Source organism: Malania oleifera, chromosome 12 (genome assembly GCF_029873635.1).
Source record: "Malania oleifera isolate guangnan ecotype guangnan chromosome 12, ASM2987363v1, whole genome shotgun sequence".
Classification (NCBI taxonomy): domain Eukaryota; kingdom Viridiplantae; phylum Streptophyta; class Magnoliopsida; order Santalales; family Ximeniaceae; genus Malania; species Malania oleifera.
This window is the reverse complement of record NC_080428.1, coordinates 46,153,571-46,169,309: the sequence shown is the minus strand read 5'-3', so window position 1 is coordinate 46,169,309 and position 15,739 is coordinate 46,153,571. Positions and strand designations below refer to the sequence as shown.

At 38.6% G+C, this 15,739-nt stretch overlaps 1 non-coding gene across 1 annotated transcript; it reads right to left on the bottom strand.

Moving 5' to 3' along the window:
* Positions 1 to 8,861: 8,861 nt before the first annotated feature.
* Positions 8,862 to 8,967, bottom strand: LOC131145249 (small nucleolar RNA R71). The gene has a single exon (XR_009134037.1). It is a non-coding gene; the product is annotated as a small nucleolar RNA R71 (small nucleolar RNA).
* Between the last annotated feature and the right edge of the window lie 6,772 nt (positions 8,968 to 15,739).

Here is a 15,739-nt window from a genome sequence, read left to right as displayed (position 1 = left end):
CAGTTAAACTATTGCAATCCAAAATTAAACCAAAACAATACAATCCAAGGTTCTCTACCAAAAAAGAGACTAAGAAAGGCTAAAGAGAACTCCTAACTATCTCTTCCAAGTTTAGAATTGGATGATTGAGCCGAAGGCTACCCCCTCTTCCTCTCACTCTCCTTTCCCAAATTTACACGCGCTTGAATTCAAATCAAGAAACAATCCGCAACAATCTCGCAAAGTAGATCTCTAGAACCATCATAAATCGACCTGGTCACATTGCCAAGGTCTCTTGGTCGTGCCCTGGTCGATACATTCTGGAAAATCTTCAATTAGTTTTGTGTTCTACCAGTGGCTTCATCAATCAAATCGCATGTCCAAGGTCTCCTGGTCACGCCCTCGTCGAGGCATTCTGTGAACTTGCTGATATTTGCACTCTAAAGTCTTCTAGCTCGACCCAGTCATCCCTTGTGACTCCTTGGTTGCACCATATGGTCAATTAGGGACATCTACCATAGTTGAATCAAGGCCATGGAGACCTAGTCAAGCACTTGGTCAAGCCTTGTGCTTTAAAATTGCTTCATCGACTCCTTGCATTGCTTAACTCTTCGATTTAAGCTCTGATTTCTTGAAACATCAAATATACTATGTGTAACTCTAAACAATAATAAGAAGTGATAATTATGGAGTAAATAAGAACATTGCATAGGTGAATAGGGGACTAAATAAGCATATTTAGGAACACATCACAACCCCTAAGTGACACTTTGCTAGTCCTTAAGCAAAGAAAACTAAGAAAAACCTACAAAAGAGAAATAAATTCCTGCCTATCTCCTCTTTCGTGGGAAACATGACTGCATTTACCTTATGCAATAAGGCTTTAAACCCCTAGGTGGCCTTAGTGGATGAGTTATAGTTTCATGAGGGTTTTCAGGGCGCTCCCCACAAACACCTATCCCAGTGAATAACAATCAAAAGCTCAAACAAGTAACACAACCATACCACTTCACATACAGACATATAGCATCATTAAAAACATGCCTTTCTACCAATACCTCCATTATAAAAAAACTTCAAAAAAAAAATCATCCATACATGCCTTTAAAAGATATAGCCATTCAGATATCATAAACCTCAGAGAATTAGTCAGCAATTCATTTTCAGAGTAAATATCATCATATAAATATTAGCATAAACAAGCATAATCACAAGGCATGTGTAAAGTGAATGACTCAATTCACTCAGATAATCCTAATACACCTATAGAACGGTTGTCTTGACTCAGTCTCATCGGTATACTATGAAAAATACTCATGAAAATGGGGTCACTCTCGTATATGAGGTGATGAGTCCCTAAAATACAAGATTTTAGACCCCCATTTATCCTTTTTTATCCTCATTAGAATCAACATAAATCAACCTGGTCACACTGCCAAGGTCTTTTGGTCGCGCCTTGGTCGACACATTCTGAAAAATCTTCAATTAGTTCTGTATTATGTCGTTGGCATCATCAATCAAATTGCACGTCCAAGGTCTCCTGGTCACGCCCTAGTCGACGCATTCTGTGAACTTGCTGATATTTGCACTCTAAAGTCTTCTAGCTCGACCTGGTCATCCCTTGTGACTCCTTGGTTGCACCATACGGTCAATTAGGGATATTTACCATAGTTGAATCAAGGCCATGGAGACCTAGTCAAGCACTTGGTCAAGCCTTGTGCTTTAAAATTGCTTCATCGACTCCTTGCACTACTTAACTCTTCAATTTAAGCTCTGATTTCTTGAAACATCAAATATACTATGTGTAACTTTGAACAATAATAAGAAGTGATAATTATGGAGTAAATAAGAACATTGCATAGGTGAATGGGGGACTAAATAAGCATATTTAGGAACACATCACAACCCCCAACTAACACTTTGCTAGTCCTCGAGCAAAGAAAACAAAGAAAAACCTACAAAAGAGAAATAAATTCTTGCCTACCTCCTCTTTTGCGGGAAACACGATTGCATTTACCTTATGCAATAAGGCTTTAAATCCCCAGGTGGCCTTAGTGGATGAGTTATAGTTTCATGAGGATTTTCAGGGCGATCCCCACAAACACCTATCCCAGTGAATAACAATCAAAAGCTCAAACAAGTAACACAACCATACCACTTCACATACAGATATATAGCATCATTAAAAAAATGCCTCTCTAGCATACCTCCATTATAAGAAAACTTCAAAAAAAAATCATCCATACATGCCTCAAAAAGATATTGCCATTCAGATATCATAAACCTCAGAGAATTAGTCAGCAATTCATTTTCAGAGTAAATATCATCCTATAAATATTAGCATAAACAAGCATAATCACAAGGCATGTGTAAAGTGAATGACTCATTTCACTCAGATAATCCAAATATACCTACAGAACGGTTGTCATGACTCAGTCTCGTCGGTATACTATAAAAAATACTCATGAAAATGGGGTCACTCTCGTATATGAGGTGACGAGTCCCTAAAATACAAGATTTTAGACCATCATTTATACTTTTTTATCCTCATTAGAATGAACATAAATCGACCTGGTCACACTACCAAGGTCTCTTAGTCGCGCTCTAGTCGACACATTTTGGAAAATCTTCAATTAGTTCTATGTTCTGTCATTGGCATCATCGATCAAATCGCACGTCCAAGGTCTCCTGGTCACGCCCTAGTCGAGGCGTTCTGTGAACTTGCTGATATTTGCACTCTAAAGTCTTCTAGCTCGACCCGGTCATCCCTTGTGACTCCTTGGTTGCACCACATGGTCAATAAGGGACATCTACTTAAGTTGAATCAAGGCCATGGAGACCTAGTCAAGCACTTGGACAAGCCTTGTGCTTTAAAATTGCTTCATCGACTCCTTGCACTGCTTAACTCTTTGATTTAAGCTCTGATTTCTTGAAACATCAAATATACTATGTGTAACTCTGAACAATAATAAGAAGTGATAATTATGGAGTAAATAAGACCATTGCATAGGTGAATGGGGGACTAAATAAGCATATTTAGGAACACATTACAACCCCTAACTGACACTTTGCTAGTCCTTGAGCAAAGAAAACTAAGAAAAACCTACAAAAGAGAAATAAATTCCTGCCTATCTCCTCTTTTGTGGGAAACACGACTGCATTTACCTTATGCAATAAGGCTTTAAACCCCCAGGTGGCCTTAGTGGATGAGTTATAGTTTCATAAGGGTTTTCAGGGCGCTCCCCACAAACACCTATCCCAGTGAATAACAATCAAAAGCTCAAACAAGTAACATAACCATACCACTTCACATACAGATATATAGCATCATTAAAAACATGCCTTTCTACCAATACCTCCATCATAAAAAAACTTTAAAAAAAAAGCATCCATACATGCCTTAAAAAGATATAGCCATTCAGATATCATAAACCTCAGAGAATTAGTCAGCAATTCATTTTCAGAGTAAATATCATCGTATAAATATTAGCATAAATAAGCATAATCACAAGGCATGTGTAAAGTGAATGACTCAATTCACTTAGATAATCCTAATACACCTATAGAACGGTTGTCTTGACTCAGTCTCATCGGTATACTATGAAAAATACTCATGAAAATGGGGTCACTCTCGTATATGAGGTGACGAGTCCCTAAAATACAAGATTTTAGACCCTCATTTATCCTTTTTTATCCTCATTAGAATCAACATAAATCAACCTGGTCACACTGCCAAGGTCTTTTGCTCGCGCCTTGGTCGACACATTCTGAAAAATCTTCAATTAGTTCTGTATTCTGTCGTTGGCATCATTAATCAAATCGCACGTCCAAGGTCTCCTGGTCACACCCTAGTCGACGCATTCTGTGAACTTGCTAATATTTGCACTCTAAAGTCTTCTAGCTTGACCTGGTCATCCCTTGTGACTCCTTGGTTGCACCATACGGTCAATTAGGGATATCTACCGTAGTTGAATCAAGGCCATGGAGACCTAGTCAAGCACTTGGTCAAGCCTTGTGCTTTAAAATTGCTTCATCGACTCCTTGCACTGCTTAACTCTTCGATTTAAGCTCTGATTTCTTGAAACATCAAATATACTATGTGTAACTCTAAACAATAATAAGAAGTGATAATTATGGAGTAAATAAGAACATTGCATAGGTGAATGGGGGACTAAATAAGCATATTAGGAACACATCACAACCCCCAACTAACACTTTGCTAGTCTTCGAGCAAAGAAAACAAAGGAAAACCTACAAAAGAGAAATAAATTCCTGCCTATCTCATCTTTCGCGGGAAACACGATTGCATTTACCTTATGCAATAAGGCTTTAAACCCCCAGGTGGCCTTAGTGGATGAGTTACAGTTTCACGAGGTTTTCAGGGCGATCCCCACAAACACCTATCCCAGTGAATAACAATCAAAAGCTCAAACAAGTAACACAACCATACCACTTCACATACAGGCATATAGCATCATTAAAAACATGCCTCTCTACCAATACCTCCATTATAAAACAACTTAAAAAAAAAAAAATCATCCATGTATGCCTTAAAAAGATATAGCCATTCAGATATCATAAACCTCTGAGAATCGGTCAGCTATTCATTTTCAGAGTAAATATCATCGTAGTAATATTAGCATAAACAAGCATAATCACAAGGCATGTGTAAAGTGAATGACTCATTTCACTCAGATAATCCTAATACACCTAAAGAACGGTTGTCTTGACCCAGTCTCGTCGGTATACTATAAAAAAATACTCATGAAAATGGGGTCCCTCTCGTATATGAGGTGATGAGTCCCTAAAATACAAGATTTTAGACCCTCATTTATCCTTTTTTATCCTCATTTTATTATGTATTTACCCAGAGTTATCATTTTTTAGAGCTTTGTAAGGTTTGTTTGTATTTTTAGGAAAAATAGGTTAAAACCATGGAGTTAGGCATTATGAGGAGCCAAGGAGGATTTGGAGGACTAAAAGCTCAAATTCAAATGTTTAGCCAAGCTCTAGAAGCTTCAGATCATGAATGGACAAGAAGAAGATTCTCGACCATGTGGCGCGACCAGCAGTCCACAGGGGCGACTTAGTTTTCCACTGCGAACTCCAAGGTTCAAACTGAGATCAGAATGTTGCAAGGTTCAACCAAGTGACTCCCCAGGGCAACTACGTCAAGATATTGAGACAGAATTGAAAGCAGAAATCCTGAGAGTCTCGACAAAGTGTTCGACCAAGAGACCTCCAAGGGCAACCATGTCGAGTTCCTAAGATTTCCTGATATTGAAGATCCTGCAAGTCTCGACCATCAACTCAACTAGCAAAACCCTGAGGCATGACAAAGTCAAAGACATTGAAGATTCAAATCCCTGACTTCCCACAAGTCTCGACCAGGGTGCGCATGAGAATGACAGAAGGGCGACTTGGTTGATGATGACGATCTGCTGCGCGAGATTTGCACAAACTTTCCTAAATTGTAAAACAACCCTTGTAAACCCTAGAGCCTATATGTATTCACTACGAACACAAGCTCTGGGCTCCTCTTTGACCTCTCTTAGGTCAGTGACAGACCTAGGAAGTTATTGAGAGCCAAGTTAGAGTAGGAGTAGAGTAGTTTCCATTCGTGTTTGGAGTGCCTGATGGCTTATGACAACCGGCGACATTCATACAACAGCTGTGTATATTATATGATCTCCCATCGTACTTCTGGCATTAGTGACAGATGTTTTTAATGATAAAGGGATGATATTTTTACTTATGCTTTCATTTATATGCATTCATTTATTGCTTTCCATTTACTTACTCTGTGTTTGATGAAAGATTGCAGATAAGGATAAGCACTATTATGTGACCGTCAGAGGGAAGTAGTTGGCTACATTGAGACAAGGTATACTACGGTTCTCGACCATGCTCCAAATGGTTGGTGTACCCTTGCTACCCTGTGCCCACGATCGCCCCTCTCCCACTTTGGTCCGCTTGGGTTAGTACTTCTATGGAATTTTGAAGGAGCGTAGTTAGAAGCATGGTGTCTAGTGTCTAATCCAGACCACAGAACCACTTTGTAAAAGTAGGGTAACTTAGAAATTTACTTGCTTTCCAGTAGTATAGATTTACTTGCTTTCATTTAAGTGCTTTTCATTAGTTGGATAAAAAACAACACCAAAAATATCATCTTTTACTTCTTTTTCATAATAAGGCTATAATAAACTAACTTTGAAGTGGTTTGAAAACTGCGCTTTAAGTCTCTGTGGATCGATAGCTGACTTATCCACTTTCTACTGAACTTAGGATAAAGGTTTTATAAATATTATTTTTGGTAGTTAAGCGCCCAAGCCTTGGCGAGCCAACCAAATTTTGGCGCCATTGCCGAGGACTTGGCTATAGTTATAAGTCAACTTATGCTTTAGAGTATTATTGCCTTGTTCTTTTGATTTGCTCTTCTATTGGCCAAATGAGGCTTTTCAATCTTATTTTGATGATAACAAATGACGCTGGTATAACTTGCTTGTTGAGTGGTTTTGTTTCAGAAATATATGTCTCAACACAGGAGAAAGAAGCAATGAATTAAAGTATCATCAAGAGAACAAGCTGTGCATTTTTATCATGTCAAGAGAAAGCTTCAACAAATCTTTTCAAGTAATAAAGAAGAAGACTTTAGGTCTCAGTACTTAAAAGCTTAAAGATAAAAAGGGACTTGAAGTCAAGAGGCATATCAAAGACTTGAAGCATCATGTTTAAGAAAAGCTTGATGTAAATACTTCGTATCAAGTGACAATTTAGAAAATATGAAGTTCTTTAAAGGACCAATGTGAACTTAGGAAACTTATTTTAAAATCCCTGAAATATTTTATGAAAAATTAAATCATAAGTGTAAAACTGAAATGAAAAATCAAAAAGAAAAACCAGTCTTTTGTCTGCTTAACCAATTGACTTAACTAAGGCAAAATTACCCAGTCGACTAACAATCAGCCGACTGACTCAAAATGAACTGTGTTTTGCCAGCCGACTGACAATTTCTTGAAATAATTTTTGGGAGATAGAATGGTGCCAGTCATCTGTCCAGCCGACCGACCCTATGATTTTTGAACTACCCAGTGGCCTGTCCAGCCAACTGACTCCACGAGTTTTATTTTTTAAAACCCCAATGAGAAAATTTCAAATTTTGGTTTTTCAAAATATGAACGTTGTAAAAACTTGGATACCACTCAAAGATACTTGGGGAACAAGGAAACTAAGCCAAGAAAGCCTATAAATACTCTTTTAAACTCAAGAATTCTATCATCCAAGCAATTACTCAGCTCTCTTGAAATCAAAGCATTCAATTTCTCAAAGCATTCTATTGCTCACACTCCATATGGGAGAAATGTTCTGAAACTCTGCTGAAACATCAAAGCCAAGATACATACTTTGAGTTTAATTATTCAAACAAACTCTTGGTGCTCTCTAAACACTTGAGCTTCATAGTTTCTTTATTGTTTATTTGATTGAAGTATTGATTGTGCTTTAACTTGTACAACTCTACTCTATTTTGGGAGTTTCTTTTGTACATAGATCATTATAGTAATCTCTTTGTATTATTGACAGTTCAAGGCTTGTTTGGATCGTTGTATTGAGTGAGGATTGTTCACTTGGAGAGGGTTTCTCTACCTAAAAGAGGGATTTTTGTAAAGGCTTGCTCTGCCCTGTAAAGAGCATACTTAGTGGAATCCTTTGGTGGAATTGACCAAAGGCGAGGACGTAGGCTGGGAATAAGCTGAACCTCGTAAATCTCAGTGTTCTTCTTTTCCTTACTCTCTTTATTTTTCGCATTATATACTGTGTATATCAAGTGCAGGTTGCAGGGCTTATACATCATATTCAAGGAAGTCTCTTGATTTAAAAAGGTACGTTTTTATTAACCGTTTGCAGAAACCCAAAAAGGGAGTACGTTGGTTAATTTGTGGAAATCTTGGTTAAGAGATAAAGCAATAAAAATTCATTCAAAACAGGCTTTGCAAAACAGCTGCAGGACTTCTATCAAAGGAAAAATTATTCTTGAATGATTGGTTGAGTTTTATATTTGATTGGATTGTATTCTGTTTTTGTGGTGTGATTTGGTTTAAATTGCAAATTGATTAATTCACTTTTAAAGTCTTGAATTACAACAAGTAAGAATAAAAAGAAAAATAATAAGTTTTAAATAAACCAATTCACCCCCCTCTTGGTTGCTATCTAAAATTTCATCTCCTTTTATTTTTCACTTTCTTTGTTAGTTTCTATTTCCTTTATTTTGTTTTCCGTTTTTGAAGTCTGAATCTGTGTGCTTACCAGTGTGTATGTTTGGTCTGCGTTCTATGGAACCTGAGATACTTCTCTTAGATCTTGAGATTGAAAAATCTCGTAGGTCCCTTAGGAACCTATCTCTAACCCAAAGAAGGCTAAGTCGTTGAAACTAATAGCCATGGCCGAAAATAACCCTCTGGTTCCTACTGAACAAATCCCAAAACCTCACGCTTCCCACCTACCAGTGGTGGGAGAGCAACATCTTCGGCCTCTTAGGGACTACTTTGTGCCTAATGCATACACATTGCCGTCCTACATCCGGTTCCTGGATGTTCAGATGGCACAATTTGAGATAAAGACTTCAATCATCTTAATGCTGCCCAACATTCATGGGAACTCTACTGAAAATCTTTATTAGCATCTAGGTAAGTTCTTGGAAATTTGTTCCACCATCCGCATACCCAATTTTAGTGATGATGCTCTCCATCTCAGGCTTTTCCTGTTCTCTCTAAAGGATAAGGCCAAATATTAGCTGACGTCCTTAGAATTGAACTCGGTGAGCAATTGGGCCACCATGCGACATGAATTTCTTAAAAATTACTTCCCAATTGGGAAGACTAACCAGCTTTGGAGAGTCATCACAAGTTTCTCACAGATGGATGGGGAACTCTTTTTAGAGACTTGGGAATGCTTTAGGGACCTGCTTCGTAAATGTCCACATCTCCAGGTTCCCAAGTGGAAATTAGTCCAAACTTTTTATGAAGGGATAGCTGAGAGAGATAGGTCCATGTTTGATGCATTGTGCGGAGGTACTTTCCTCACCAAGCATAAGAATGAGCCCTAGATTCTCTTTGAAAATTTGGTTGAAAATTTTCAGCGACACATGGCTTCCACCCATAGACTACCCAATCCATCAACTTCTAAACCAAAGGGAATTTACGAGTTGGCCATAAGCTAGGACCTAGCCCCTACCCTGCATGCAATATCAAAAAAATTAGACCCATGCTTGTCCTTAGGACCACAAACAATGATGTGTGCAGAGGTGTGTGCAATCTGCTCCGACCCTTCCCATAGATGTTACAATTGCCCTCACGCGCATTCCCATCTTGAGCTTGTCCGAAAGGAAGTAAAAGCCACCCACAATTAGTATGATAATCCCTTTAATAACCCTTATTCCAACACATACAACCCCGGGTGGAGACAACATCCTAACTTCTCGTGGAGGCCGCAAGCTCCAGGTTTTCAATATCAAATACCTCCACAAACCCTGAATGTTTTGCCTCCACACCAATACCAAAATTTCCAAATTCATCTTGATTCAGCCCCCAGATCTTCAACCGCTCAACAATCGTCTCCTTCGCAGCCCAAGTATGACACATTTCAAGAGACAATGCTGAGATCCCTTAAAAATATTAAGGCTGATCGCCAAGCAGATTGGAAACTCCTTCACTCTCACTCCTAATCCATCGCAAAGCCAAAAGCCACCTTGGGGCAACTAGCTGCTACCCTAATTCAAAGAGATGAAAGCAAGCTGCTAAGTCAGCCTATCGTAAATCCTAAAGGACAAAATGGGGTGGAATGTGAACTAGACGCTAGCCCCTCATTATATTTTGAGCAAACCTAGGTGGTAACCCCATTTCAAAATGACAGGCTGACATCTGAACAAGGCGAGGAGCAACAGAGCATGAGAGATACTGAAGATGAAAAGCTGGAAGTACCCAACGGGGATTCATGCACTCTTTCTTCCTATAGTCGGGTACACAAACCCTTGAGTCTCACACCCAGAAGGACCACACCTCACTTTGCCCCCCATAGGGCTTTTCAAAGCTCTTCATTAACACATCCTGCAGCTCCTCTTGCACCTTCTATATTTAGGAAAGAGGCTTCCACTGAGTCCATCAGGGGCATGTTTAGAAGAATGGATAAGCCTCTCCTCGGTGACATTAATCAATCACCCGCATTGACAAATCTCGAAGGAATTTTGTCAATGCAGAAGATTGGGTCAAGGGCGCACATGGATGGATTGGTTAAGCAAGTGAAGCATATAAGCTCCTTGATACTAAGGCACCTTGTTCCTAAACTAAAAGACCTAGGCTCATCTACTATTTCATGTGTAATTTGCAATTATACCATTGATAGGGCTCTTTTAGATTTAGGAGCAAGTGTGAACATCCTTTCATACTTGGCTTATCAGCAACTTAACCTAGGGGAATTATAGCCCACCTTGGTCATGTTGTGTCTTGCTGATAGATATCTTAAGCAACCCCGAGGTGTGGTAGAAGAAGTGGTAGTCAAGGTGAGAGATTTCAGACATGGTAGTCAAGGTGGGAGATTTCTAGTACCCAGTTGACTTCGTCATTTTAGATATGGAGACTTCCACAAATTCAATCCCTGTTCTTTTGGGATGACCCTTCCTAGCCACGACTAACGCTTGCATTCAATGTAGGACAAGGATTATGGACATCTCATGGGTCCATAAGCAATGTACGCTGAACATATTTAATGTTTCCCAACATCCACTTAACTCCGTCCAAGTTGTGGACAAAGACACGATTGACAAAATTGTTAGGGAAGCAACTCCTTCAATGCTATGGAAATACCCATTGGATAATACACTTCACCTTGATAGCCCTACCCTTGCTGAATTTAAGGACCCTTTTAAGCAATTTATGACAAAACACGACTGGGTCCCTAATTTTGAAAATAAGCTGGGGGTATGCAACTCTTGGTGTGAGGAAGAGAAGGGAGAAACCAATGTCAACTGGGAACCAGGATGAATTCAAGTCAAGCTTCAATGCATTTGGTTGAAGATGGTAAACTTAGCGCTTCTGAGAAGCAACTCGATAGTTTTTATTTTCTTTTTAAGATCTTAGATTGCTTAGAGTAGATTAATTAGAAGTTAGAGTCTTTAAAGTAGGTTTTAGGATAAGTTGGGAATGCGACTAAAAGGGTGACCATCATATACTCGGGCGAGTAGGTCCAATACCTACATTGTGCTAAATTTCAAAATTACCGAGAGGGTCAACCATGTATGTGACTAGCACTGAGCTGTATGTGCCCTAGTTGACAAATTAGGGAAGTCATTTAAAACAAGCCTTTGCGACATCCAAGGATCTAGGAGGCAGGGATTGGAATGGCCATTTCCGAGGACAACTGACGACGAGTAAGATAGGGTCGGGACTTGTCAAGTTGAGTATTTTGTGGGAAACTACAATACGTATTGTGCTTCTACGAGACAATTTGCCTTGTTTTTCTTTTCTTTCCTCACACCATGCTTTCGATTGGCAGTCCAATTGCTTGTAATGCTGCTACCTGATTGTACTACCTTTTGACATGAATGAAATATGCATGGTGCTTTTGGCTATTACATATTTGTTGTGCTACAGTTTAATTTTGCATGCATGCTATTATGGATATTATATTTTGCAGGTACACTGTTTGTTCTTACTGACTCCACACACTATCTTATCCCATGAATGGGTCCGTTGCTAGGCCTATTTTTCTGTCCGCACTTCAGTGAGGACACTAAATTCTAAGTTGGGGGTAGGGTGTGGCACATTGCATGGCACATTCATGCATAAAAATGACACAATGAAAAATTTTTGAAAACAAATTCTGGTGAACCATGCTAACACATTTTATACTCTCTATGTACACCTATATAACCTAGTGTTACATACATAGGATTTTCAATTATATAGTTTCATTATGCTCACCAAAAATGTAGTGCTTTAGTGGTGTAGAATTTGCATAACATGGCCGACAACTTGATATTATTCGAGGGTAGTTGACTAGTGGTTTGTTTGGGTTAATATTGCAATGTAAACTCTTGTATTTACATGGTACTTCATGGGGCCAAAAACACACTTACAAGTGATTTATAGCACTTAGGCTTCTTTAAGAGCATTGAGAGAACAACCGTGGCAACTATGACACCTTATGAGGTACTGTTGAGCCGTTCATTCATTTCTCGAGTTTTTGACATCAAACTCTGAGTTTATAAAACTCAACTTTCCTTCCTTTGTTGGATTTCTTTTGTCAACTTGTCTTTGCTCTTGTCTTTTCTAGCCTAAAGGTGACATCAAGTGGGGAGATAAAAATCCAGACCTTGTAGCTTACTCAAGACATAAAGGTTAACCCAACCCTAGAGACTGACTTTTTCCATGGACTCCTGTTTGAGCTGCATTCCCATTGGAAACATGAAGACAATATAAGAATGCGATGATTGTCTTAACTAACCATGCAAAGAAAGAAAATGAAAAATAAAGAGAAATCTGAGCAGAGAAAAATGAAAACAAAAATATAAACCTGCTCTAAGAAAATATAAAAAGGTCAAGCTGAGGACACACACTACGAGCCTGCACGTATGAAGGATCTTCTGACCAATGCATTTTCTGAATTCACGAAAGTCTGGGAATAAGTTAATCTAGGGTGGTTTTGATTAAATGTGATGAGTAAGTGAGAAGATGCTAGGGTGAAGTACCCGACATCTCAGTAAAGGCTGGATTCCTTTCCTATAAGACTAGTCCACTCCACACTTCTAGCATTAGTTCTTCAAATATGCGGGACGTTTGATCATGACACTCTTCCTCACATATGAGAGTGAACTCATTCTCTTGAGTGAATTATGAGGGAATAGGCCAGTGAGGCTGAGTCAAGATGACCATTCTGTAGGTGCCTTTGAGATTTTTGAGTGTGACAGATCATACACCTTACACATGCCCTGTGAAATGGCCTATCCATACTTGGATTTACATGTTAATATTAACTCTGAATTATAATCAAGGGTTGATTCCCTATGACTTATGTCTTAAGATGGTTGTGTTGTGTTGAAGTTTTGCATGACTAAAATGTTGTGGAGTGTGTGTATAATGGAGTCGTGTATGAAGGAATCTGTGTGTAATAAGGTTATATTTCTGTATATAGCATGGTATGAATATGTTGCATGTGTTTCCATCTTTTATTTACTAAATTGCTGTTTGTGGGTATCACCCAACAAACCCTCACGAAACTAGATGTCATCCACTAGGATCAACCTAGGGGTTTAAAGCCTTGTTGTATATGGTAAATGCATTCGTGTTTCCCACGAAAGAGGGTGTAGGTAGGATTTGGTAGTTTTCTTAGATTTTACGTATACTTTGCTCAAGGACTAGCAAAGTGTAAGTTGGGGGTTGTGATGAGTCCCTAAAATACATGATTTTAGACCCTCATTTATCCTTTCTTATCCTCATTTTATTTTGTATTTGTCCAGAGTTATCATTGTTTAGAGTTATGCAAGGTTTGTTTGTCTTTTTAGGAAAAACAGGTTAAAACCATGGAGTTAGGCATTACGAGAAGCCAAGGAGGATTTGGAGGACTAAAAGCTTGAAATCAAATGATTAGCTAAGCTCCAAAAGCTTCAGATCATGAATGGACAAGAAGAGGATGCTTAACCATGTGGCACAACAAGCAATCCACAAGGGCGACTTAGTCTTCCACTACAAACTGCAAGGTTCAGACTCAGATCAGAATGCTGCAAGGTTTGATCGAGTGCTCGAAGTGTTCAACCAAGAGACCTCCAGGGACAACCATGTCGAGTTCCTGAGATTTTATAATACTCGAGATCTTGCAAATCTTGACCATCAACTCGACCAGCAAGACCCTGAGGCATGATGAAGTCGAAGACATTGAAGATTCGAATCCCTAACTTCTAGCGAGTCTCAACTGGAGCGCGCACAAGAATGATAGAAGGGCGACTTGGTCAATGGTGATGATCTGCTATGTGAGGTTTGTTGCAAACTTTCCAAAATTATAAAATAACCCTTGTAAACCCTAGAGCCTATAAGTATTTGGTACGAACACAAGCTCTGGGCTCCTCTTTGGCCTCTCTTAGGTTAGTGACAGACCTAGGAAGTCATTGAGAGCCAAGTTAGAGTAGGATTAGAGTAGTTTCAATTCATGTGTGGAGTTTTCGACGACCTGTGACAATCGGCGACATTCATACAATATCCGTGTATATTATATGATCCCTTATACTTCTGGCGTTAGTGAAAAACGTTTTGAATGATAAAGGGATGATATTTTTACTCATGCTTTCATTTACATGCTTTCATTGACTACTTTCCATTTACTTGTGTGTTTGATAAAAGATTAAAGATAAGGATAAGCACTGCTACGTGACCATTAGAGGGAACTAGTTGGCTACGGAACCGCGAAGGTGTTCGCTATCATTAAGACAGGGTATACTCTGGTTCCCGACCATGCTCCGGATGGTTGGTACACCCTTGCTACCTTGTGCCCTCGATTGCCCCTCTCCCATTTTGGCCCGCTTGGGTTAGTACTTCTATGGAAGTCTGAAGGAGGATAGTTAGAATCATGGCATCCAGCATCTGATTTAGACCACAATATCACTTTGTAAGAGTAGGGTAACTTAGAAATTTACTTGCTTTCATTTAAGTTCTTTTCAGTAGTTGGATTAAAAATAACACCAAAAATATCATCTTTTACTTCTTTTTCATAACAAGGCTATAATAAACTAATTTGGAAGTGGTTTGATAACTGCGCTTTAGGTTTTCTTAGAATGATACCTGACTTACCCAATTTCTACTAAACTTGGGATAGTTAGGTTTTATAAATATTATTTTTGGTAGTTAATTATCCAAGCCTTGGTGAGCCTACCATAAGGGAAAACATACATGGTCAAACATCTCACATATATCGAAGAAACGACGAAGAAAATAAAGCAAAATAGTCTCAGAAGAATGGGATCCAGCCTAATATTGAGGTGTTAGGTCCTTCACTCTAGCACCTTCTCACCTACTCGCCACATCCTACCAAGCTAACTCTAGATTGATATTTCATAAACCATGCGTGGATCCATTCATATGCATTGGAACACTCGAAGGAACATGGTACTTGCCGGAGTGTTGTGTACATAGCTTGGCCATTCTCTTTTTATCAACATTCCCTTATTCATTTTATACTTGGAGTAGGTATTTATGTAATTTTCATTGTTTTCTTCTTTTCTTTCTTTTCTGCTCATAAGTTTTCTTTTCTTTTCTTTTCTTTTTTCATGGCCAGCAGGGACAAATAATACAACTTTATATTGAATTCGTGCTACTGATAGAGAAATAAACTCAAAAAAAGAGTTCATGAATTATTTTCATCTCTAGAGTTGGATTAATATTCACATCTTAAGTAGGCTACAAGATTTAGGTTTATATCTCCCCACTAGACATCACCTTTAGGCTAGCGAATGCAAATACAGAGACTAGCATTCAAAGAGTATCCTGAGAAGAATAGTTGAGTTTCACGAACTCAGAGTTTATGCAAATAACTCTTAAAAAAAAAATGAAAGGCTTAACAAATCTTCACAAGGTGTCATAATTGCCACAGTTGTTCTCTCAGTGCTCACAAGAAAATATAAGTGAAAAAAATAATGTGTAAGTGTAACTATGCATTGTAATATACCATGTAAATACCAAAACTTATATAACAACATTAAAACTAATGACTTCACAAT